Source organism: Bos javanicus, chromosome X (assembly GCF_032452875.1).
Source record: "Bos javanicus breed banteng chromosome X, ARS-OSU_banteng_1.0, whole genome shotgun sequence".
Classification (NCBI taxonomy): Eukaryota; Metazoa; Chordata; class Mammalia; order Artiodactyla; family Bovidae; genus Bos; species Bos javanicus.
In genome coordinates this window covers 70742840-70766506 of record NC_083897.1, presented here as the reverse complement: position 1 = coordinate 70766506, position 23667 = coordinate 70742840, and the positions used below count along the sequence as shown (strand labels likewise).

Genomic DNA, 23667 nt, shown 5'->3' with positions numbered 1-23667 from the left:
CAAATTGGGAGTGGTCAAACAGGAGATGGCAAGAGTGAACACTGACATTTTAGGAATCTGCAAAATAAAATGAACTGGAATGCATGGATTTAACTCAGATGACCGTTCTATCTACTACTGTGGATAAGACTCCCTGAGAAGAAGTGGAATAGCCATGATAGTAAACAAAAGAGCCTGAAATGCAGTATTCGGATGTGAACTCAAAAATGACAGAATGATCTGTTTGTTAACCAGGCAAACGATTCAGTATCACAGTAATCCAAATCTATGCCCCGAGCAGTAATGCTGAAGAAGCTGAAGCTGAACAGTTCTATGAAGACCTACAAGATATTCTAGAACTAATACACAAAGAAGATGTCCTTTTCATTATAGGGGAATGGAATGCAAAAGTAGGAAGTCAAGAAACACCTGGAGTAACAGGCAAATTTGGCCTTGGAATACGGAATGAAGCAGGTCAAAGAATAATAGAGTTTTGCCAAGAAAATGCACTGGTCATAGCAAACACGCTCTTCCAACAACACAAGAGAAGACTCTACACATGGACATCACCAGATGGTCAACACCAAAATCAGATTGATTATATTCTTTGCAGCCAAAGATGGAGAAGCTCTATACAGTCAACAAAATCAAGATCAGGAGGTGACTGTGGCTCAGATCATGAACTCCTTATTACCAAATTCAGACTGAAATTGAAGAAAGTAGGGAAAACAACTAGACCATTCAGGTATGACCTAAATCAAATCCCTTATGATTATACAGTGGAAGTGAGAAATAGATTTAAGGGCCTAGATCTGATAGACAGAGTGCCTGATGAGCTATGGAACGAGGTTCGTGACATTGTACAGGAGACAGGGATCAAGATCAGCCCCATGGAAAAGAAATGCAAAAAAGCAAAATGGCTGTCTGGGGAGGCCTTACAAACAACTGTGAAAAGAAGAGAAGCGAAAAGGAAAGATAAAAGCATCGGAATGCAGAGATCCAAAGAATAGCAAGAAGAGTTAAGAAAGCCTGCCTCAGCGATCAATGCAAAGAAATAGAGGAAAACAACAGAATGGGAAAGACTGGAGATCTCGTCAAGAAAATTAGAGATCCCAAGGGAATATTTCATGAAAAAATGGGCACAATAAAGAACAGAAATGGTATGGACCTAACAGAAGCAGAAGATATTAAGAAGAGGTGGAAAGAATACACAGAAGAACTGTACAAAAAAGATCTTCACGAACTAGATAATCATGATGGTGTGATCACTCACCTAGAGTCAGACATCCTATAAAGTGAAGTCAAGTGGACTTTAGGAAGCATCACTACCAACAAAGCAAGTGGAGGTGATGGAATTCCAGTTGACCTATTCGAATTCTAAAAGATGATGCTGTGAAAGTGCTGTGCTCAATATGCCAGCAAATTTGGAAAACTCAGCAGTGGCCACAAGACTGGAAACGGTCAGTTTTCATTCCAATCCCAAAGAAAGGCAATGCCGAAGAATGCTCAAACTACTGCACAATTGCACTTATCTCACATGCCAGTAAAGTAATGCTCAAAATTCTCCAAGCCGGGCTTCAGCAATACGTGAATTGTGAACATCCAGATGTTAAAGCTGGTTTTAGAAAAGGCAGAGGAACCAGAGATCCAATGGCCAACATCTGTTGGATCATTGAAAAAGTAGAGTTCCCGAAAAACATCTATTTCTGCTTTATTGATTATGCCAAAGTCTTTGACTGTGTGGATCACCACAAACTGTGGGAAATTCTGAAAGAGATGGGAATACCAGAGACCTGACCTACCTTCTAAGAAATCTGTATGTAGGTTAAGAAGCAACAGTTAGAACTGGACATGGAACAACAGACTGGTTCCAAATAGGAAAAGAAGTATGTCAAGGCTGTATATTGTCACCCTGCTTATTTAACTTATGTGCAGAGTACATCATGAGAAATGCTGGGCTGGAGGAAGCACAAGCTGGAATCAAGATTGCCGGGAGAAATATCAATAACCTCAGATATGCAGATGACATTAGCCTTATGGCAGAAAGTGAAGAAAAACTAAAGAGGCTCTTGATAAAAGTGAAAGAGGGGAGTGAAAAAGTTGGCTTAAAGCTCAACATTCAGAAAACTAAGATCATGGCATCTGGTCCCATCACTTCATGGCAAATAGATGGGGAAACAATGGAAACAGTGACAGACTCTATTTTTCTGGGCTACGAAATCACTGCAAGTGGTCACTGCAGCCATGAAATTAAAAGATGCTTATTCCTTGGAGGAAAATTTATGACCAACTTAGACAGCATATTAAAAGCAGAGACAATACTTTGTAGACAAAGGTCCATTTAGTCAAGGCCATATTTTTTCCAGTGGTCATGTATGAATGTGAGAGTTGGACTATAAAGAAAGCTGAATGCCGAAGAATTGATGCTTTTGAACTGTGGTGTTGGAGAAAACTCTTGAGAGTCCCTTGGATTCTAAGGAGATCCAATCAATCCATCCTAAAGAAACCAGTCTTGAATATTCATTGGAAGGACTGAGGCTGAAGCTGAAACTTCAATGCTTTGGCCACCTGATGAGAAAAACCGAGTCATTTAAAAAGACCCTGATGCTGGGAAAGATTGAGGGCAGGAGGACAAGGGGACGACAGAGAATGAGATGGTTGGATGGCATCACCACCTCAATGGACATGAGTTTGCATAAACTCGGGAGTTCATGATGGACAGGGAGGCCTGGCATGCTGCAGTCCATGGGGTCACAAAAAGTCGGACACTACTGAGCGACTGACCTGAACTAAACTATGAGTGAAGCAAGATTGACAAATCTACTGTACTTTCTATTAAACATGATTATGTGAATAAGATCAATTTTGCCTTTGAGAAATTTGCCGAATTAAGGCTCAGAAACAGAGACTATATTATTATCCATTACTTCGATAACCAATATTCAGGTATAGTTTTCTGCATTTTTATAAAATACTTTACTACATTTTAGATATATGAAGCAATTTTTTTCTCATAAACCTAATTTAATTTTAAATCATATATTATTTAATTTCTAGCATTACTTCGTAAATGCAAAGTTCAATAAAAACATTTTTTCAGTGTTAAAAAAAGAATAAATTAATACATCCACTCTTAAGTTTTTGGCATCTTAGATGAATTTGCCAAATGTTTCTTTCCTTTTTGAGGGTAGAAATAAAATTCAAAGGAAAGAACAATACACAACTTAATAAAAAAGAGATTTCTCTAAAATTAACAGCTATTCAGGAATCCTTTTTTGCCTTATCATGAATAGGAAAAGTTAAAATTTACTTTTTTTCTTCCTGCTTGTTCTGCTTTTGTAATTCAGCTTGTTCCTTGCAAAGCCTGGATCACATAGATCATATAGCCTTGGGTAAATGGAGACTTAAATCAATGCTAGGAACTGAAACTTATATCACTCACCCTTGCCCTGCTTTTGCCCCTGTAATCCTGTCCATATAAAGGTCAGGCATTCACCCCCATCCTAACCGCTGTTCCCATGCATGTAAAACCCCTAGTTTTAACCTGCCTGTTAAAATTTAGTGTCACTCACTATAGTCTGATGTCATGCACTGTCTATAAAAACTTTGTAACCCTTTTGTTTGGGGCTCTGAGCTTGGAGTGTTAACTCCTCTGGGCCTGCTGGTGTAATAAACCTGAGTTCTCCAACTCTCTGAGTGTGGTGCTTAGTTTCTCAATTACTGGTTTTGCAACAATCATTCTGCCCTATGCTCACAGGCAAAAACTCTTTTACACTCGGGATGTTCCTTACAAATGCACTTCTCAAAGTGTAATCTAAGAGTATGTTTAAAATGCAATGCTACAGGCCCCACTCAAGACCTACTGAATTAGAGTCTCAAGCAGTGGTGCTGCCAAACTATATTTTATCAGGCTCCCAGATGACTCTATATATGTAATAATCAATGTCACAAATAATAGAAAAAAATTTTAAATATGTGCAAACATAGTAAAAACTTCAGAGTATACAATAAAGAATGAACCTTCATATATCTGTGGTTCTACTCTCTTCTCTGACCCAGACACAACCATTTTTACCCATTTACTGAGTACCCTCCTAGAAGTATTTTGGGGCATATACAAGCATTATGACTATATATATATATATATATATAAAAATGTGTATGTGTATATATATATATATATATATATATATATATATACACACACACATACTTATGTTTGATAACCTGTATATCAATAAACTTCCTAGGCAATTGTGATACACACTCCAGTTAGACAATCATAGATACTGCCTAGTATAGTGCTCAGCATGGAATAGCTTCCCTAAATACTTTTCAAACTGAGATATAATTATAATATCATATATTTCACCCATTTAAAGTGTAAAATTCAGTGGATTTTAATATATTCACAAGTGTTACCACTATCTAACTTGAGAACATTTTTATCATTCCCCCAAAGAAACACCATACTCATTAACAGTCACTCTCCATTCTTCTTTTCCCTAGCCCCTGGCAACCACCAATCTACTTTCTGTCTCTATGGAATTGCTTATTCTTGACATTTCATATAATTGAAAACATATAATAAGTGACCTCTTGTGTCTGGCTATGTACACTTAGTTTTAAACATTAATCTTCATTATACCATGTACTAGTACTTTACACTCACTTGCCTCAGCACCATTTGTTTAAATACTATCCCTATCAAATTATTTTGGCATCCTAGTTGAAAATCATTTGACCAAAAATACATCATATTATTTCTGGGCTGTCAATTCTATTCCATTAATCTATATATTTATTCTTATGCCAGTACCACACTGCATACATTACTGTGGCTTTGTAGCAAGTTTTGAAACCAAAAGGCATGAGTCTTCCAATTGTATTCCTATTTTTCAAGATTGTTTTGGCTATTCTGAGTCCCTTACATTTCATATACATGTGTGTTTTTCCCATTTAGGTAGGTCTTTAATTGACTTCAACAATATTTGCATTTTTTTCTTAAAGTATAGTTGATTTATAATGTTTCAGATGTGCAGTAAAGTATTTTAGATATATATATGTGTGTGTGTATCTATATTATTTTTCAGATATTTTTACATTGTAGACTATTACAAGACATTGAATAGTCTTCCCTATTCTATTCAACAAGTTCTTGTTTATCTATTTTATTTATAGTAGTGTGTATATGTTAAACTCAAATTTCCAATTTATCACCCCCCTTTACCCTTTGGTAACCATAATTTTGTTTTCTATGTCTGTGAGTCTTTCTGTTTTGTAAATATGTTCATTTGTATAATTTTTAAGATTCCACATATAAGTGATATATGTTATTATTCTTTGACTTCACTTAATATGATAATCTCTAGATTCATCCATGTTGCTTCAAATTGCATTATTTCATTCTTCTTTATGCCTGAGTAATATTACATTCCTATTTACCACATCTTTTTCCATTCATTTGTTGATGGACATTTAGGTTGCTTCCATTCCTTTCTATTGTAAATAATACTGCTATGAACATTAGAGTGTGTGTGCTGCTGCTAAGTTGCTTCAATCATGTCCGACTCTGTGGGACCCCATAGACAGCAGCCCACCAGGCTCCCCCATCCCTGGGATTCTCCAGGCAAGAACACTGGAGTGGGTTGCCATTTCCTTCTCCAATGCATGAAAGTGAAAAATGGAAGTGAAGACGTTCAGTCGTATCCGACTCTTAGCGACCCCATGGACTGCAGCCCACCAGGTTCCTCGGTCCATGGGATTTCCCAGGCGAGAGTACTGGAGTGGGGTGCCATTGCCTTCTCCAAGAGTGTGTGTATCTTTTCTAATTAAAGTTTTCTTTTCTTTCTTCTTTTTTTTTTTTTTTTAGTATATGCCCTGGAATGGGATTGCTGGATCATATGGTAGCTCTATTTTCAGTTTCTTAAGGAACCTCCACACTGTTCTCCACAGTGGCAAAACCAACTTACATTCCCACCAACAATGTACAAGTGTTCATTTTTCTACACATCCTCTCCAGTATTTATTGTTTGTAGACGTTTTGATGATGGTTATTCTGACCAGTGTGAGGTGGTACCTCATTGTAATTTTTATTTGTATTTCTCTAATAATTAGCAATATTGAGCAACTTTTCATGTGCCTGTTAGCTCTCTTTATGTCTTCTTTGGAGAAATGTCTATTTAGGTCTTCCGCCCATTTTTGGATTAGGGTGTTTTTTTCTTTGATACCAAGCTATATAAGCCACTTGTATATTTTGGAAATTAATCCCCTGTCAGTCTCATTGTTTGCAAATATTTTCTCCCATTCCATTGGTAGACTTCATTTTGTTTATACCCTTTGCTTCTGCACAAAACGTTTTAAGTTTAATTACATCCCATTTGTTTATTTTTCTTTGTTTCTATTACTCTAGGAGGTTGATCCAAATAAATGTTGCTGCAATTTTCTGTTTTCTGTGTACACATTTTGAAGTTCCTTTGCCTAATTTATCTCTACATCTTTAATTATTTTTAAGTTACAGTAAATGTAGTTTTTCTTAATTTTGTGTTTGAATTGTGTATTCCTAGTGTATAGGAATATAATAGATTTTTGTATACTCATCTTGTATCTTTTAGCCCTGATGAACTCATTTATTAGCTCTAATAGTTGTTTAGTTAATCTCCATGATCTTTTTTGCGTTCAAGATCATGTCACCTGCAAATAGAGATAGTTTTACATCTTCCTTTCCATTCATGGATTAATTTTACTTTATTCTCCTTCCTAATTGTCCTAGTTAGAATCTCTAGTACAATGTTGAATAAAAGTGAGAGTGTTCATCCTTCTCTTATTTCTAATCTTACAGGGAAAGTGTCTAGTCTTTACTATGAAATTTTATGTTAGGTGTGGGTTTTGTGTACATGCACTCTATCAGTTTGAGGAAGTTTCCTTACATTCCTAGTATGTTGGGGGCTTTGATCATTAAAAGGTGCTGAATTTTGACAAATTTTTTTCTGTGTCTATTGAAATGTACATATGGCTTTTATCCATTAGTATAATAATCTGTATGCAGGTCAGGAAGCAACAGTTAGAACTGGACATGGAACAACAGACTGGTTCCAAATAGGAAAAAGAGTACGTCAAGGCTGTATATTGTCACCCTGCTTATTTAACTTATATACAGAGTACATCATGAGAAACACTGGGCTGGAAGAAACACAAGCTGGAATCAAGATTGCTGGGAGAAATATCAATAACCTCAGATATGCAGATGACACCACCCTTAAGGCAGAAAGTGAAGAGGAACTAAAAAGCCTCTTGAGGAAAGTGAAAGTGGAGCATGAAAAAGTTGGTTTAAAGCTCAACATTCAGAAACGAAGATCATGGCATCTGGTCCCATCACCTCATGGGAAATAGATGGGGAAACAGTGGAAACAGTATCAGACTTTATTTTTCTGGGCTCCAAAATCACTGTAGATGGTGACTGTAGCCATGAAATTAAAAGACGCTTACTCCTTGGAATGAAAGTTATGTCCAACCTAGATAGCATCTTCAAAAGCAGAGACATTAATTAGCCAACAAAGGCCCGTCTAGTCAAGGCTATGGTTTTTCCTGTGGTCATGTATGGATGTGAGAGTTGGACTGTGAAGAAGGCTGAGTGCTGAAGAATTGATGCTTTTGAACTGTGGTGTTGGAGAAGGCTCTTGAGAGTCCCTTGGACTGCAAGGAGATCCAACCAGTCCATTCTGAAGGAGATCAGCCCTGGGATTTCTTTGGAAGGAATGATGCTAAAGCTGAAACTTCAGTACTTTGGCCACCTCATGTGAAGAGTTGACTCATTGGAACAAACTCTTATGCTGGGAGGGATTGGGGGCAGGAGGAGAAGGGGACGACAGAGGATTAGATGGCTGGATGTCATCACTGACTCGATGGATGTGAGTCTGACTGAACTCCGGGAGTTGGAGATGGACAGGGAGGCCTGGCATGCTGTGATTCATGGGGTCGCAAAGATTCGGACACGACTGAGCGACTGAACTGAACTGATGGTGTTTGTTCTTAGTCAATCAGTCATGTCTGACTCTTTGAGACTCCATGGACTGTAGCCTACCAGGCTTCTCTGTCCATGGGATTCTCCAGGCAAGAATACTGGAGTGGGTTGCCATGCCCTCCTCCAGGGCATCTTCCCAACCCAGGGATTGAATCCAAGTCTCCTGCATTGAAGGCAGATTCTTTACCGTCTGAGCCACCAGGAAAGCCCAATAATATGGTATATTACATTAACTGATTTTCATAGTTGGAACCAACCATGAAATCCAGGAATAAGTCCCACAGAATTATAATATATAATCTTTTTATATTGCTGCTGTATTTGATGTGTTAGTGTTTTGTTGATAATTTGTGTCTACATTCAAAAGGAAATTGGTCTGTAGTTTTACTTTTTGATGGTTTTGATATCAGAATAATACTGTCCTTATAGAATGAATTGAGCAGCATTTTCTTTTCTTCTTTTTTTTGGAAGAATGTGTGAAAACTTGGTACTAATGATCCTGTTATTGATTTCTGGTATCATACCATTATGGTCAGGGAAGACATTTGGTATGATTCCAATTTTCATGAATTTGCTAATAATTGTTTTGTAGCTTAACATGTTGTTTATGCTAGAAAATATTCCATACGAACTTCAGAAGAATGTGTATGCTGCTGTTGTCTGGTGGATTGTTCTATGTATATCTGCAAATATTTTTTGGTCTATAGTGTTTTTCAAATTTGCTGTCTCTTTATTGATTCTCTGTCTGGATGATCTATCCATTGTTAAGAATTGGGTATTAAAGTTCCTAACTATCACTGTATTAGTGTTTATTTATTCTTTTGACTCTGTTAGCTTCTGCATTGTATATGTAGGTGCTTGATTTGGTGCATAAACATTTACAATTGTTATATCTTCTTGATGTATTGTTCCTTTACCATTATATGACTTTCTTTGTCCCTTTTTACAATTTTTAAAGTATATTATGTCTGATATAAGAGTAGATACCTCCCCTTTATTTTTGGTTAACATTTGCTTGAAGTATCTTTTTCCATCCCATAACTCTTAGTCTATCTGTGTTTTTTTAAAATTAGTGTATTTATTATAATTGGAGGCTAATTACTTTACAATATTGTAGTGGTTTTTGCCATACATTAACTTGAATGAGCCACAGGTGTATGTATCTCCCATCTCGAAATCCCTGCCTGCTTCCCTCCCCATTCCATCCCTTTGGGTGGTCCCAGTGCACTGACTTTGAATGCCCTGTTTCATGCTTCAAACTTGGACTGGTCATCTATTTCACATATGGTAGCATATATATTTCAATGCTATTCTCTCAAATCATCCCACCCTCACCTTCTCCCACAGAGTCCAAAAGTCTGTTTTCTATATCTGTGTCTCTTTTACTAGCTCGCATATAGGGTCGCCATTACCATCTTTCTAAATTCCATATATATGTGTTAATATACTGTATTGGTGTTTTTATTACTTACTTCACTCTTCATATACCTCATTAGAACTGATTCAAATGCATTCTTTTAATAGCTGAGTAATATTCTATTGTGTATATATACCACAACTTTCTTATTCATTCATCTGTCAATGGACATCTAGGTTACTTCCATGTCCCAGCTACTATAAACAGTGCTGTGATGAACATTGGGGTACACGTGTCTCTTTCAATTCTGGTTTCCTCAGTATGTATGCCCAGCAATGGGATTGCTGGGTCATATGACAGTTCTATTTCCAGTTTTTTAAGGAATATCCACACTGTTCTCCAGAGTGGCTGTACTAGTTTGCATTCCCACCAAAAGTGTAAAAGGGTTCCCTTTTCTCCACACCCTCTCCAGCATTTATTATTTGTAGACTTTTTGATAGCAGCCATTCTGACCAGTGTGAGATTGCACCTCATTGTGGTTTTGATTTGCATTTCTCTGATAATGAGTGATGTTGATCATCTTTTCATGTGTTTGTCAGCTATCTGTATGTCTTCTTTGGCAAAATGCATTGACAAGCTTAGAATACTTGATTGGTTATTTTTCTAATATTTTGGATATATCATCTCATTTTCTCTTGACTTGAAACATTTGTCATAAAATCTACTGATAGTCTTATAGGTGTTCCTTTGTATGTACTTATTTCTTTCCTCTTGTTGCTTTCAAATTATTTATCTTTGAATCCTAAATTTTAATTATAAAGTGTTCAGTGTAACCTTATTCAGGTTCAATCTATTTGGCATCCTTTTGGCTTCATGGATTGAATGTCTTCTTCAGGTTTGGGAAAGTTTTGGCTACTATTTCTTTAAATACACTTTCTATCCTGTTCTCTTTTCCTTCTCCTTTTGGAATTCACATAATGTGGATATTGTATCTTTTGTCTCCCATAAGTCCATACGTACCAGGGTCTAGCCCTGGTTGGATCCAGGTATTCCCTCGGGAGGACGGCGTCTGCAACTGAGAGAAATAGAGAAAGAGATAAGGAAAGAATTTTGAAGTTAAGAAAATAGAGGAGAGAAAAGAGGCTGATATTCCTTGGTTTATGCAGAGAGCCAATAAAGCCCCAGCACGGGACTTGCTCTGTTCATGTAGGCAGCAGGCACCCTCTCGAATAGCTGAAGGTGCCCCACCTTAGGCACCTTCTCGAGTGGGTCTTAGAAGCCCAGGCAGGAAAGTGAACGCAGAGGGCCTCTGCACTCCAGAGAATCAGCCTGAAAAGGAAAAAGAAAGAGAAAGAACGACATGGGGAGACCAAGCTTCGGTGAGCAAGGCCCATAGCTTTATTTTCAAAGGGAGCTTATATACCTTAAGTTGTGCATAGAGGATAATAGGGGGTGTAAAATCATGCAAAGTCAGCAGTCTTTGATCCTTATCAAGACCAGGCTTTCTTTTCTGTAAACTTATCATATATAAATGCTTTAGATGATTTACATCATCTTCTGGCCAGAAGGCCTGTTAACATTTTATGACTCTGATAAAGGTTTGTCAACCATAAGACTTATTTTCTCTAAGAGTAATTATTTTAAAGTTTGGCACCATCCTCCAAAGGTGTCAGATAAAGTTGCATCCCTATAGGGCAAAGGTGCCGTGGGCTCACAACAAAGGAAATAATTTATTACATTAAGGGTCTAAAGTTGTTAACACTGAAAGGTTGTTGTTGAATCACGCGAATACACCAGGATTCTTGGACCCCGGAGGAGAAGAATTCAATCCGGGGCCAGAGACAAGGTTTGATCGCTCAGAGCTTTTGTGTAATAAAGTTTTATTGAAGTATAAAGGAGATAGAGAAAGCTTCTGACATAGGCATCAGAAGGAGGCAGAAAGAGTACCCCCTTGCTAGTCTTTAGCTGGATGTTATATAGTCACTAGCAGTCTGTTAATGAAAGAAAGGAATGTCTTAAAATTCAGAATGGCACCAGGCCCCTCACCCATAAGATGCATTTTGGGATAATCTTGGCACCAAATGGTTTATCCTGGGCCATAAAATGATTAACTTCAATCTTGAAGAAGGGTAGACCACCATACAAATAGTTTCATTTACATAGATTAGGGGAACAATATCCATACTGGTTTGTCAAGTAGGTTCTGGGCCAAGAGGCGGAACCGACTTGGAGACAGAGTTTGGGGTAGAGGCATAGTACATTAGCATAGCTTAAGACAAACATTTCCATAAGAAAAAGGCATTGGTTATCTCTAGGCTCGAGAATAGCTAACTTCAGGCAAAACCAGGTGTCATTATGGCAACACAGTATTTTAAGAGAAACCTCCCTTTAAATTTGTATAGAGAAGGAAAAAATATTGCTAGTTTGTTTCCTCCTGCCGCTTAAGAGAGATAAAAATGTCTGACACTTGCAGGCTATTTCCTCTATTTGGAGACCCCTGGCCTTCCTGCCTGTTACCCTCTCATTCCCCCCTTTTCTTTTAGGAGAATTATGTTGCCTAGGGAAAAGGGGCGTCGTTTTCATTCCATAACTACTTCCGAGCTGACAAGGGGCGTTGTCCCTAAATTGGTGAGGCAACATATTCTCCTAATCCTCATATTGAGGATATCTGATCCAGGGGCCCCAAATAGTAGCTGGAGGAAGCTACAGTAGTAGCAGGAGTTTGAGCAACCATTTGTAACTTAAAAGCTTTGATGCGGCTAGAAACAAATCCAGTTATACAATTACAGATGCAGGGAGCAAACAGCAAGAACAAAACAACCAGAATTATTGTAATTAAGATAGTTGTCCACCATGGGGAGTTAGTTAACATTTTCCAAAGTGAAGCAATTGAGGCTTCAGGAGTGTCCATGGCCCTTATCATCTTGTTCATGTGGTTAGTAAAATGAGTAACATTCGTGCTCATATCAGGTATATATGTACAGCACTGGGTATGAATAATGGCACAAGTTCCTCCTTGTGCAGCTGTCAGAATATCTAGAGCCAATCTGTTTTGTAAAACCACCCTTCTAATTTGTGCTTGTTCAGCATTAAGAGCTGAAATAGCCTTTTGAGAATCTTGTAATGCCTGTTGAGTAAAATTAGTCAAAGCATCCACTCGTAACATAACATCTGTAGTTCCCAAAGAGGGAACAAACGCTGCAGCCAAATAATCATACCAATAAAATACAGACCTTGCCCACCAAGTTCTAAGGTGGGGTAAATTAGCAGGCTTTTCTGGAAGCTCTGAAAATAATAAAGCCATGAGTAAAGGCTAGACCCAGGGTGCATCTCCCTATCCAACCAGGGAGAAGCCATGCCCATAGGTAAGAGCCACATATCCAATAAGTCCCGTTTGGAGCAAGCCAGCGTGACTGAGATATCCAGTCCCAATTCGTGCCTGGCCAGACAAAGGGAGAACCTGAACTGGGATTGGAAAACACAGGAATGATTACACTGCATGTTTCCTGAGACAAATATCCCACTTGTTTCCAATCATTGTAATTAAGTTGTTGGCTAACTTTTGGGGACGGCTCTGTTTGTTCCCATCATATAGAGGCAGTAGATATTAAACGTCCTTTTTCAGGAGTTAGCCATGTAACCTCATCCCATATTTGATAAACGTCAGGTAAAAAACCATTAGATCTAGACCTATTTACCTTATATGTAGCAAAATAGTCATTGAACCGAGACAATGTATAATCAAAATTAAAAGTCACATTATGTCCATAGTTAGAGTACAAAGTGTTGCACCAGTCCATTTTAGGGTTGGTAGATGTCATCAGATGAAGAAGAGGCATCGCATGTGATTGTTGTCGAAGGTATTCACAGACTTGGAGAAAGTCTTTTCCTTGAAGTGGGGATGTCCACCATGGGAAGCCTTCCACTGACGAAGAGGGGAGCGCTCCGCAGACCCAGCAGTTAGACCGATTGTGGAATGCAGCATAGGAGTGAGCCCAGGACAGGAAGACATTGTCTTGAGGATCCAACGGCAGACTCAGGATATTTGGAGTCAGCAGAAGTAAGCTCACATAGGTTATCAGGCCCATCTAAAAGGTAGAAAGTCAGAGCATAGAAAGTAAAGACATAAAATGAAGTCACTTAATTTTGGTCAGGGTGCCACCTCTTAACTCGAGTATGATGTACCCATGAATCAATTCCTGGCACTTTGACAGCTGTGGGAGAGGAAAGAATAACCTGGTAAGGACCTTCCCAGAGAGGCTCGAGGGATGGGCCCCCAGATCCCAATGTTTTTATGAGGACCTCGGTTCCTGGCTCAAATAGAGGCCTGCTTGACTCGGAGGCTGGGTCAGGAGTCGTCTCCCAGAATTCTGTTAATGTCTGTTGAAAAGCTGAGAGCTGAGTTACATAATTAGTTAATTCCAAGGCTTCAGGGTCTATAACAATGTCTGTGCATAAGAAAGGCCTTCCATAAATACATTCAAAGGGGGACAGTCCCTCCTTTTTGGGGGTAGTTCGAGCCCTCATTAAAGCTATGGGTAGGACTTTAATCCATTTGTCCTGCGTCTCTTGAGTTAATTTGCGCAGATGTCTTTTGATAATGTCATTAGCTTTTTCAACTTTTCCGGAGGATTGGGGTCTCCAGGAACAGTGTAAGTGATATTCTATTCCTAGAGCTTTAGATACCCCCTGAGTTACAGCAGCTTTAAAGGCGGAGCCATTGTCACTCTGAAGGCTCCGTGGCAGCCCAAACCTGGGGATAATTTCATGAATTAAAATCTTTATAACCTCCTTAGCCTGTTCACTATGACAGTGAAAAGCCTCAATCCATCCAGTAAAGGTATCTACCCAAACTTGTAAGCAAGAATATCCATTAGCTTTTGGCATATGAGTAAAATCAATTTCCCAATCCTCTCCAGGATACTTCCCACTTCGTTGTAATCCAGATTTTGCTAGCTTTTCAGTCTTCGGGTTATTTTTTTGACAAATCTCACACCTTTTGATAATATTCTTTAAAGTTTTCATTACATTTTTACCTTCAAACAAACGAGAAACCATTTGGTAAGTACTCTCAGCACCCAAATGAAAACTCTGATGTAAACCCTTAAGAATTTTCCACTGAGCATTTTCAGAAATTATTAATCGTCCATCCTTGGACTGTAACCATCCTTTATCAGTAATCTTTGCTCCTCGTTTCTCATATCTTTCTAATTCTTCCTCAGTATATTGTGGTCTTTCCTGTTCCACAGGACCTGTCCAGATCAAAGGCGTCTGTAGTGAAGGGGTTTCGTAAAGTGCAGCTTTTCTGGCTTGACAGTCAGCCAGATGATTACCTTTGGCTATTTTACTCCCATCCCTGCTGTGCCCTTTGCAGTGCATAACAGCTACTTCTTTAGGACAATATATAGCAGTTAAAAGTCTCTCGATCTCTCTGAAATGCTTAATAGGTTCTCCTGTTGCTGTTTTAAAGTGTCTCTCTTTCCATATTGCAGCATGAGCATGTAAAGTCAAATAAGCATACTTAGAATCTGTGTAGATATTTACCCGCTGCCCTTTGCTTAACTCTAGAGCTCGAGTCAGGGCCACAAGCTCCGCTAACTGAGCACTAGTTCCCTGGGGGAGAGATTTTGCTTCTAAAACCTGTTCAGCAGTCACCAGGGCATAACCTGCTTTACGCTTTCCATCCTGAACAAAAGAACTGCCATCTGTAAATATTTCCATGTCAGGATTGTCTAATGGGATATCCTTTAGATCCTCCCGAGCTGCATAGTTTAAAGTTAGGAATTGAGAACAATCGTGATTGGGTGTTTCATTTTCCTTCTCAGGAAGGAAAGTGGCAGGATTTAAATTTCCACAAACTTTAAGCTTAGTTACTGGTCCTTCTAACAACAATGACTGATACTTAAGAAGCCTACTGTCTGTCATCCAAATATTAACCTTAGAATTTAAGATTCCACTCACATCATGAGAAGTCAGTACAGTAAGGTTTCATCCATTAATTATTTTTAAAGCTTCAGGTGCTAATAAAGCCGCTGCCCCAATTACTCTTAGGCAGTGGGGCCACCCACGTGAAACTACATCTAATTCTCTGCTTAGATAAGCAATAGGTTGCTGGTGAGGCCCTCGGGGTTGTGTCCAAACTCCCAATGCCACACCTTTTCTTTCAGTGACAAACAAATTAAATTCTGACCCTGTGGGCAAGCTCAGAGCTGGAGCTTGCAGGAGAGCAGTCTGAAGAACCTTAAAAGCCTTTTGAGTTTCTGGAGACCAAACCAGTTTGTCAGTTTGGGCCTGCTGAGTTTCAGCTATAAGTTTATATAAAGGCCAGGCAAGTTCCCCATAACCCGGAATCAGTTTGCAACAGTAACCTGTGATTCCCAAAAATCCTCTCAATTGTCTTAAAGTCATAGGTAGGGGGTGATTTAGTATAGGTTTAATTCTCTCAGGGCCTATGGCCCTAGTCTCTTCTGATATGATTAGGCCCAGATATCTAACCGATTGTTGACAAAGTTGAGCCTTTTCTCTTGATGCCTTGTAACCACAGTCTGCCAGAAAGTTTAAGAAATCTTCTGAGGCTCGCGCACAAGCTTCCTCTGTCTCAGCACAGAGCAAAATATCATCTACATATTGTAACACCACTGCTTCAGAGCTATTAAAGTTTTGTAGATCCCGTGACAAACTTTGTCCGAATAAGTGAGGACTGTCACGAAATCCCTGGGGCAAAACTGTCCAGGTTAACTGAGAAGCTGGCTGCGTAGGGTCTTCAAAGGCAAATAGGAATTGACTTTCTTCCGCCCAAGGCACTGAATAGAAGGCATCCTTTAAATCAATTACTGAGAAATATTTGGCCCGTTCAGGAATTTCAGACAATAGAGTATAAGGATTAGGCACCACGGGGTGTAAAGGAACTACAGCCTCATTTATTATTCGTATATCTTGAACTAGTCTCCATTTACCATTCGATTTCTTTATACCCAAAATAGGAGTGTTGCAAGGACTGTTACAGGGAATTAATAGTCCCTGCTCCTTTAAATTTTCGATGATGGGTTTTAACCCTTCCTTAACTTCAGGTTTCAGTGGATACTGCTTCTTATGTGGAAATACGTGTGGGTCTTTGAGCTTAACAACTACAGGAATAGCATTTTGTGCTCGACCCACAGATTTTCCATCAGCCCATACTCTAGGATTTACATTTTGTTCAACTAAAGGGAGAGAAAGGGAGGGCTCCATATTCATGAAAACAGAGACATGGACCTTGCTCAGTATATCCCTTCCCAAAAGGGGTGAGGGAGATTCTGGCACGATCAGAAACTCGTGTGAAAACAGCACAGAATCCCAGTTGCAAGATAAAGAATAACTGAAATAATACCTTTTGGCTCGTCCAGACAGTCCCATTATGGAAGGGGATCGGGAAGAAAGTGGGCCAGGCTAATAGTTTCCTTTGATGTGCAGAAGCTTTTAAGTTTAATTAGGTCCCATTTGTTTATTTTTGCTTTTATTTCCAATATTCTGGGAGGTGGGTCATAGAGGATCCTGCTGTGATGTATGTCAGAGAGTGTTTTGCCTATGTTCTCCTCTAGGAGTTTTATAGTTTCTGGTCTTACATTGAGATCTTTAATCCATTTTGAGTTTATTTTTGTATATGGTGTTAGAAAGTGTTCTAGTTTCATTCTTTTACAAGTGGTTGACCAGATTTCCCAGCACCACTTGTTAAAGAGATTGTCTTTAATCCATTGTATATTCTTGCCTCCTTTGTCAAAGATAAGGTGTCCATATGTGGGTGGATTTATCTCTGGGCTTTCTATTTTGTTCCATTGATCACACCAGAATTAAACTCTAGGTATTATCTTACCCAGTCAAAAACCCTCTTGCTATTATGTGATGCAAGCATGAAACGAGTATCCTGATATTACCTCACAAGTCTAGATGTTGGTTCAGATACAAATGGATGTGGGTACAATCATTTTCTAGAATTGTTAATTGTTTCTCCCTATGAAACAATGTGTTTGTCAGAGTACTGAGGAGTAGTGTATTTCTTAAAACACTGCTCTGTCTATATTATAGTTATCTGTACAGTCTATCTATGTTTGTTAACCAGGAATAAAAGTCTTTGTTTGAACTTCAAAAAAAAGAAAAAAAAAGAAAGTGGGCCAGGGGCTTCAGTAAGCACAGAATAAGTTGCCCCAGTATCTAAAAGGAAATCGACGGATTGGCCCCCCACAACTATTAATACTCGGGGTTCCTCAGGTGTAATTAGGACGGGAGCTTGTGTGGGGACCCCCGGGCACCTTCAGTCCTGATTGTCTTGAGAGTCCGACCCGGGAGACCTATGCTCTGGGGGCAGTCTCTCTTCCAGTGTGGTCCTTTGCAGACCGGACATGGAGCCGGGGGCGGCTTAGATGCCTGAGGGCAATCCCGCTTGAGGGGCCCCTCCTTTCCACGGTAGAAGCAAGCCCATGCCTTTTCACCTGGGCCCCTCTGGGCATTTTTCTCAGGCTGTTTAAGAACGTTTTTTCATAGCCATGGCGAAGGCTTTCGCCTTTTCCTTTGTCTTTTTTTGCCTTTCTTTCTTTTCCTCATATTCCCTACCATAATAGACTGTCTGAGCCAGTTGTAACAGAGTATCTAAAGACTGATTTGGTCCATACGCCTGTTTTAATAGCTTACGGCGGATATCTGGAGCCAACTGAGTGAGAAATCTATCCTTTAAGATCACTTTTCCCTCTTCACTTTCGGGATCAATCTCAGTGAATCTGCGAAGGCCTTCTCTCAGTCTATCTAGGAATTTACCAGGAGCTTCTTTCTCCTCCTGTTCTATATCTGCCAATTTGCCATAGTTTAAAGGCTTAGAACGCGCCCGCCTAAGTCCCTCAAGAATACATCTAACACAATGACTCTGATCCCATCTTCCTTTAGCTGTGTTGTAGTCCCAGTCTGGTTCTATAGTTGGGACCGCCTGATTCCCAGTGGGGAGGGCCGCTATCTCGTTCTCCCTCTTCCCTACTGATTCATTACCAAGCCACTCATCTCCATAAGCAACTGCTTTTCCCAAAACTCTAGTCTTTGACTCAGGAGTCAGCGTTTGTCCCAAGATATACATCACATCCTTCCAAGTGAGGTCATAACGCAGAGTAACACCTTTAAAAGCTCTAATGTATTTTTCTGGGTCCTCTAAATAGTCTCCCAGATCCTCCTTGATTCTTTGTATTTCTTGATAAGAAAAAGGCTTATTATCTCTCACAGACTGATTATTTCTCCCGGTGGGTGTTTCATAAAGAGGCAACAGCTTGTGTGGCTGTTCCTCAGTCTCTCTGGCTGCTCTGCGCATATGATCCCAGGGATAGATTGGAGAAACCTGTTTTTCCTCTTCTCTTTGTCTCCTGTCCTCCATCTCATCGCTTACTTCGATGGTCTGAGTTTCTACTGAAACCAGAGTAGTCTGAGGTCGTACTGAGACAGGAGTTGTTTGGACCTCCATGTGGGCAGTTTGAATCTCATCGCTTACTTCGATGGTCTGAGTTTCTACTGAAACCAGAGTAGTCTGAGGTCGTACTGAGACAGGAGTTGTTTGGACCTTCATGTGGGCAGTTTGAATCCCAGTCTGGAGTCCCAGGTACGGGGGCAAAGTAAGAGGATAGTGGGGAGCTGAAGGTTTCACGCCCAAATCTATACCCTTAGGACATAAGTCTGGCATATTTTGCAGAGAGAAAAAGGGCAACACATATGCTACTTCTACCCATTTCCCTTGTTCCTTACAGAACCGGTCTGATTGTAGAACAGTATTATACTTAAGAGACCCTCCAACTGGCCACCGTTCGCCGTCCTCCAATGGATACCGTGGCCATGCAGTATCACATAGGAAGACCAGGTGTGTCTTCTTTAAGCCCTGGGGATCAAATCTATCCCAGTTTTTCAGGATACAGTTCAAAGGAGTGAGGCTGGAATTGTTAGCTCCCATCTGTAAGAGAGAAAAAATGCGACCAGCGCCATTTTTTCTAACGGAGGCATCCCTCCCTGCTCTAAATGGGGGTGTAGACAGACGTTACACCAAAAGCTTTTCCTTCCTGGTCGGACTTAGTCTGTCCCTTACCAACGCAGGGGCCGTACTCGTCCCTCCCGGTTCTACCACCGAGATGGGGTGGGGATGTACCAGGGGTAGACTTGATAGCATCCCTACTTGACGTCCAGCTCTTCACCCTTAACCTTGCTTGCCTCTGATGTCACCCGGGGTGAATCAGAGTAACCTTCCGGAATGCCTCCCAAGCTAAGACCATTGTGGGAAACATTCGTCACCTGAGTGCCTGTGCACGACCCTGAGTATTTCCTGACCACAATAAGACCGACGCGAACATAAAACTGAGATGTTCTTTCCAAGCATCACCACACCAGTATAACAGCCTCCTCTGATCCACTAAGAGCCGGCGTTACCAAAGAAAAAAAAAACCCATCGCAGTCCCAATCTGAGTAACTTTTAACCTCAGAGATGTTCTGGGAGCTAGAGCTCCATCTAGCTTCCGAACTTTCGATTCTTAGCGAGGCTAGACACTTTCTTGACTACGAATCCAAGTTTGGGACCTAAGCCACAGTATACAATAACAGTATAGATCACAAGTCCCTTGAAAGTCTATGATCCGATAGATTAGGTTAGTACTTCTAATTCCCAAGGAGTTATGAAATGGTCAAAGAGACCAAAAAGTTTGACCGAGAAAGAAGAGTTCGGTCCACACGCTTTGCCCATTTCTGGTCGGTTCCCGAAGGAGACACTGGGTGCCTCTTGGCATTGGCAGGTCGGTATAACGCCCCGACAGGTTTCTGCCATAAGCCGTATGAGATCACCGTGGAACTGCAGAGCAGGGCTCCTTACTTGTTTCACGCTGGGCATGCCATTCATTCACACAAGCACACGGTAGAGTTAGTAAAGCACAGGAGAAAACGTGTTCACTAAGAGAACAAAGAACTAAAGCTCCAAGCATCCTTACCTTGTCCTGAAGGATCCCGGACGAGCCCCCAAGATGAAAGGTTGTTGTTGAATCACGCGAATACACCAGGATTCTTGGACCCCGGAGGAGAAGAATTCAATCCGGGGCCAGAGACGAGGCTTGATCGCTCAGAGCTTTTGTGTAATAAAGTTTTATTGAAGTATAAAGGAGATAGAGAAAGCTTCTGACATAGGCATCAGAAGGGGGCAGAAAGAGTACCCCCTTGCTAGTCTTTAGCTGGATGTTATATAGTCACTAGCAGTCTGTTAATGAAAGAAAGGAATGTCTTAAAATTCAGAATGGCACCAGGCCCCTCACCCATAAGATGCATTTTGGGATAATCTTGGCACCAAATGGTTTATCCTGGGCCATAAAATGATTAACTTCAATCTTGAAGAAGGGTAGACCACCATACAAATAGTTTCATTTACATAGATTAGGGGAACAATATCCATACTGGTTTGTCAAGTAGGTTCTGGGCCAAAAGGCGGAACCGACTTGGAGACAGAGTTTGGGGTAGAGGCATAGTATATTAGCATAGCTTAAGACAAACATTTCCATAAGAAAAAGGCATTGGTTATCTCTAGGCTCGAGAATAGCTAACTTCAGGCGAAACCGGGTGTCATTATGGCAACACAGTATTTTAAGAGAAACCTCCCTTTAAATTTGTATAGAGAAGGAAAAAATATTGCTAGTTTGTTTCCTCCTGCCGCTTAAGAGAGATAAAAATGTCTGACACTTGCAGGCTATTTCCTCTATTTGGAGACCCCTGGCCTTCCTGCCTGTTACCCTCTCAACACCAAGGCCACTACTTATTTTTTCTATATACCAACTGTATTAATTAATACATTTTCAAGGACACAATACAGGGGATGTGGAAACTTGGCAACAAGCATTGGCTCAACAACGAAATCTTCTACTAGTTCTATTCTAACAATTTCTAACTCTCTGAGAGGCTCTATATTATTTGAATATCTTAAGCTTCCCATGCCTCTCACAGTTGGGAGGCTGTAAACAATTGTATGCGTAGCTGCAGGAGTCTGAACAAACCTGTCAGGCAAGCTAGAAAGCCATCAGAGGGGTTTGAATGGAAACACTCCTATTATGCCCAGGAGACTTATTAACTAGAGCTCTAAGTTAATTTTCTTCAGAGAAAGGTGGTCAGGGATAGCCCCCTGTTAATGTCAGAGGAGTTGTAAAAGTCATAAAATAGTAAAACAGACAGATTCTGGTTTTGTGGTAGATGCTCAGGCAGATCCAGGGGGGGTCCCTCGAGCCCTGACTCACCTTGCCCGTCAGGGCTCTCCCGCATGACCTTGTCATGGGTGGGAACTCCCATGCTGGCTCCCGGCACATATGCTTTCTTTATTCTTTTTCATTCTTGTTTCTTTTTGTTCTGAGTAATTTTAAATGTCCTATCTTCTGGGTTATAGATTCTTTCTTCATAATGGTCAAGTCTGCTTTTGAAACACTGTATTGAATTCTTCACTCCAGTCATTTTATTTTTCAACTCTGGAATTTCTATTTAATTTTTCATTGTTTCTATTTCCTTGTGGAACTTCTGATTTTGCTCAGTTATTGTTTTCCTGATTTCATTTAACAGTCTGCCTGTGTATTCTTACAGTTTGCCAAACATCTTTAAGAAAATTAGTCTGGGAGGTGGTCCTAAGATGGCGGAGGAATAGGACGGGGAGACCACTTTCTCCCCAACAAATTCCCCAAAAGAACATTTAAACACTGAGTAAATTCTACAAAACAATTTCTGAATGCCAGCAGAAGACATCAGGCACCCAGAAAAGCAGCCCATTGTATTCGAAAAGAGCTAGGAAAAAATATAGAAGACAAAAAAAGAGACAAAAGAGGTAGGGATGGATCTCCATCCTGGGAAGGGAGTCTTAAAAAAGAGAGAAATTTCCAAACACCAGGAAACACTCTCACTGCCGAGTCTGTGGCGAGCCTTGGAAGCACAGAAGGCAACATAACAGGGAAGAAAATAAATAAATAATTAAAACCCACAGATTACGAGCCCAATGGTAATTCCCCCAGTGGAGAAGCAGCGCAGACGCCTGCATCCACCACTCGAAGGTGGGGGCTGGGCAGGGAGGCGTGGGCTGCATTGGTTAGAGTAAGGATCCGGCCTGAATGCCCCGAAGGTAATCAGAGTGAACTAACTTGGGCTAGCAAACCAGACTGTGGGATAGATACCATGCGAAAAGCTCTAACCTAAGAAACCACCAGGACTGCACACAGAACAAAGGACTGAACAGAATTAGCTGGCTGCAGAGCATCCCCCTTCTGTGACAGGCAGCCAGAGCTGGAAGGGGGCAATCGCAGCCCAAGAGAGACATTATCTACCAAACTGCAAGCTGGCTTCTTTGTTAACTAAGACTTCCTGGGGTTCTGGACAGTCATCATCCACCTGAGAAGGTGCTCTGGTTATACACCCAGAAAACCGAGCAGCAGGGACGAGAGAGGCAATAAGTCATAGCAACTGTGCTCGCCAAACACCTCATCACCTGAGCTGCTCGGACCTGGGAAGGGCACAAAACGCAGGCCCAACAGAATCTGCACCTCTGAGGACTACCCGAGTGCCTGAACCAGAGGAACTTAGACCTGGGAGGTGCATGCAGCCCAGGGCGGGCCTCGGACGGTTCCCGGTGGAGCAAACTAGACCCTGAGCTGTGTCGACAGAGAGGGCACATGCGCTGTGAGTGGAGGCAGGCCCAGTGTCACCGGGACACTACGAGCACATGCCAGTATTATTTGTTTGCAGCTCCCCTCCCTCCCCACAGCACGACTGAACAAATGAGCCTTAAAAAAGTGTCTACCACCGCCCCCCTGTGTCAGGGCAGAAATCAGACACTGAAGAGACCACCAAACAGAAGAAGCTAAAACAGAGGGAACCGCCTTTGAAGTGACAGGTGCAATAGATTAAAACCCTGTAGTTAGTACTGACTACATAGGAAGGGGCCTATAGATCTTGAGAAATATAAGCCAGACTAAGGAACTATCAAAAATGAACTGACCCCACACTGCCCACAACAACACCTGAGAAAGTCCTAGATATATTTTTACTATTTTTCTGATCATTCTTTTTTTTTAACTCTTTTTAATTTTTAAGTCCTCTATTACTACTTTAATTTTAATTTTTATAACTTACCATTACTTTAAAAAAAGACTGTATTTTTTAAAGCAAACTTCATATATATATATATTTAATAATTTTTGCGACTTTGTTTTTTTTTTATCTTCTTTTCTTTAATATTGTATTTTTGAAAATCCAACCTCTACTCTAGATTTTTAATCTTTGCTTTTTGGTATTTGTTATC

At 40.4% G+C, this 23667-nt stretch overlaps 2 pseudogenes; one reads left to right on the top strand and one right to left on the bottom strand.

Annotated features, from left to right (window-relative positions):
• Positions 1-23667, top strand: part of LOC133243105 (endogenous retrovirus group PABLB member 1 Env polyprotein-like) — a 486815-nt pseudogene that overhangs the window by 47820 nt on the left and 415328 nt on the right.
• LOC133243104 (endogenous retrovirus group PABLB member 1 Env polyprotein-like) lies at positions 10735-18403 on the bottom strand (annotated as a pseudogene).